Source organism: Oenanthe melanoleuca, chromosome 11 (assembly GCF_029582105.1).
Source record: "Oenanthe melanoleuca isolate GR-GAL-2019-014 chromosome 11, OMel1.0, whole genome shotgun sequence".
Lineage (NCBI taxonomy): Eukaryota > Metazoa > Chordata > Aves > Passeriformes > Muscicapidae > Oenanthe > Oenanthe melanoleuca.
This window is the reverse complement of record NC_079345.1, coordinates 17699616-17703055: the sequence shown is the minus strand read 5'-3', so window position 1 is coordinate 17703055 and position 3440 is coordinate 17699616. Positions and strand designations below refer to the sequence as shown.

The 3440-nt window shown below is 44.3% G+C and overlaps 1 long non-coding RNA gene across 1 annotated transcript; it reads left to right on the top strand.

Annotated features, from left to right (window-relative positions):
* The first annotated feature begins 225 nt into the window (after positions 1 to 225).
* Positions 226 to 2482, top strand: LOC130258023 (uncharacterized). The gene is made up of 2 exons (XR_008841427.1): positions 226 to 387; positions 2290 to 2482. It is a non-coding gene; the product is annotated as an uncharacterized LOC130258023 (long non-coding RNA).
* The last annotated feature ends 958 nt before the right edge of the window (positions 2483 to 3440 follow it).

The window sequence follows — 3440 nt, the reverse complement described above, 5'->3', positions numbered from 1 at the left end:
GCTGAGCTGCACATATCAATGGCTTGTTATTCTTACAAACATGATGACTGCTGAAGGGAAATCAAGAGCAACCTGCTCTAATGTAAACTGATTTCACATTGCTCCTGGCAGCTACCTCACCTAATGTCTTTTTTTTTTTTTTTTTCTTTTGGCCAGTGTTTTTCCTTCTTCTTTTTTTTTTTTTTTTTTTTTTTTTTCTTTTCTTTGCTTTCCCCACAGAAGACACACCCTGTGCTTTCTTATAAGGGTGTTTTACCACACTGGCTGCTGCACTAGTGTCTGTGACCTGCAGATGTGATTCTCTGGTGTTATCCTTGGTGCATTCCAAAGCCACTTGGGCCCTCCAGCAAATACAGATTCCAGCTGCCTGTCCACTGCAGGGATAAGGTGTGTAGTGCCTCTGATGATTGCAGCCAAGCATGCTTACCTGCAGAGCACCACAGACCTGGCTCTTGATGTGGCTGTTGCATCTCTGATACCCCACCTGCATGTTTGGAGGGCTGCAGGGCTGGACAAAGAGAGAAGCTTTGCAGAATGACAGCCCTGGCAGGAGAACACGTGCAGATACCCAGTGGGAAGCAGTAGAGCTGGTAAGGGAGTGGGGGAGTGGGGGAGAGGGGGAGAGGATTTGAGCCACAGGTGCCATGGGAGAAGCAGTCCAATTTGCTGATTAGCTGCCAGATCAGTGTCTGTGATGGATGTGATATAAATTACTATTGATACATAAAAGCCACAGCAGCATTTTAATGAGGTGTTTTCTAGGAGCACTTGCCCAGGCTGGTAGTGTAATGTTAAGGCTGGAGAAGTATCTCCAAGCTCCTTGGTTAACTTTGGTTAAGTTGGGTGTCACCCAAGATCTAACTATGATTTGGTTGGATAAGAGGTTTTGCTTGTTAGTTTCTGAACATACTTGCAAATAGGTTTGGGGTTTTACTTATATTTTTTTTTTTCTTTTTGGCCCAGGTTTTGTGTTGGTATCACAAAAAACAACTAATGCAGAGATCTGTATTTATTATTTTTAATGCACAAATCTGGTGCCTTTCCTGAGATTGGTCATCATAATCATACAGAAGGGCAGAGGGCTGGGCATTTGGGCTGGGGGGAGTTTGGGTCTGTGACTCACAGGAGTGACCAGAGACACCAGCAGGTCAGTCTATATATCCTATATATCCTATATATCCTATATATCCTATATATCCTATATATCACAATATCCTGGCCCCCTTTTTGCCTGGTGTTGCAGGCAGTGCTGTTTGGAGGCTCCCATGCCTCAGTGCTTGCAGCAGGTCCTGCTGAGACTCAGCAACCAGCTTTGGTTGTGGTTTTGTCATGGCAGCAGCTATTTTCCTGAACTTCTGGCAGCCTGGGCAGCTTGGGCTGCTGGACAAATGGCTGCACACAAATAATGCACAGCCCAGTGTGTTGGCTGGGATGCAGCTGAATGCACACACACAACCAGAGGTTTGGTTTGGAGGCAAGATCTCAGGTATTGCTTTCAGGTGAAAACAATGTTTTCATTAGAAAACCTCTCAACATGTTGAGTTGCCACCACAAGAATATGTGAGAGCTGCATATATCCAAAATAAAGCTGAGAAATAGTCTTTATTCTGCTAGCTCTGAACTGAGGTTTTTTCAAATTTGACTCCTATGTGGAGGCAGGACCTCTTTTCTGCTTAGTTTTGAGATCTGAGAGAGAAAGTTAGTATCTTTGATCCTTGAACACAGCATCTCTGAAGTCTCTTCACTGTTTGAACTTGTGATGTGTAGTCAGAATTCATTCACATTATAAATACATAATTGGCAGGTAACCACGGACCTGGTAACAGCTTCCATTCTTTCTGGGGAATCATTTACTCCAGATGAATCTCCCTGGTTAACAGCTATAAAAACAAACAAAAAAGCCCAACAAAACTGACACAAAATAATATTGTTTGGAAGGGACATCTTGAGGGCTGTACACCAACCTCCTCAGAGCAGGGCTAACCTCAACATTAGCTTAGGCTGCTCAGGGCTTTGTCCATTACATTTTGAAATCTTCAAGGATGGGGATTTCACAACCTCTCTGGGCACCTGCTTGAGTTTAACTGCTCTTGTTTTGAACCATTTCTTCTGTGATGTTCATTGCAGTTTCCTCTTGTTTTGTGCTGTTCACCCCTGCAGAGTGCCACTGCCCATCAGCACTGCAAAGGCATGCTGCTGACTGACACACAGGTTTGGTCTGGGTCAGGTGCAGACTTTACATTTGTCCTTGATGAATTTCAACAGATTTCTTTCAAGCTTGTCTTCCAGGTTGCTGAAGACCACTGGAATGGCTGCCTTGTCCTCCAGCATAATGGCATAGACCCTCAATTCAGTGTCCTGCACAAACTTGCTGAGGCATCATTTTCTGTCATCCAGTTTGCTGATGAAGACTGGCCCTAGTGTTGTCACTTGAAGAATGCCATTTGTTAATACCAATTAAATGTCTAGTTCTTGCCCATTATTATTTTTCAAGCCTTACAGGATAGCTGTGAGCTTTTTTCAGCCAGGTGGTGGTGCATCCATTCAGGGAATGCCATCCTAGATTGGCCCATATGGGAGACAATGCCAAAGACCATGCTAAAACAAAACAGGAGACATCCACTGCTTCCCTCACCTTGTCCATTGAGCACATCATTCCAGTACAGGTGACAATCACACCAGTCAGGTACAATTTGTCTCTATTTGATACATACTGACTGTTACTACCTATCTTCTTGTGTCTGGACATGGTTCCTTTGTGGATTTGCTCCATAATATTCCCAGGAAAAATGTATGGATATCTTCTGTAAGACATCTTCATCTTTGCTTTGGCTAATCCCTTTCAGAACAAGCAGGTTGATTACATGTGTTGAATTTGTGAGACCTTCAACATGAGCCTATGCTGATGGTTGAGGAAATTTTTGTTAGGGAGTGGCTAAGCAGGCTAAATCCAGAAGCAACCTAACCAGGATACTGCTATTTCTTCCCAGTCCCACCACCAAAGGACAATCTTCTGCCATTGTTTCCATGGTCTTTCCCTACAAGGAAGAAATGGGAAGAGCAGGGGAATGAGGCTACCAGGCCACTGAGCAGTGCAGTGTGGTGGTGCCTGGTTCTGGCCCTGGCAAAGATTCAAATAGTTGGAGGAAAGGGAAAACATAAGTAGGAAGAAAGGGTAAGGTCAGCTGCATGGAGTGTTTGGGATAGGCATGGTCCTTTCTGGAGAGCATGAGTAGTTCAGTCAACAGGAAGGGCCAGGCATTTGTAAAAACCACGTTTACACAATGGCCTGCAGTGGTTTGAATTCAGAGACAGCAGCTGAGTTTCACTAGTTAGAGCTTTGGTTCACAAATATCTGAATACAGGGCTGAGGTCAGAGCTATAGAAGGTAAGAAAGAGAATGGGTGAAAAGCCACCAGGTCTGACTGTGGAGCCCAAGC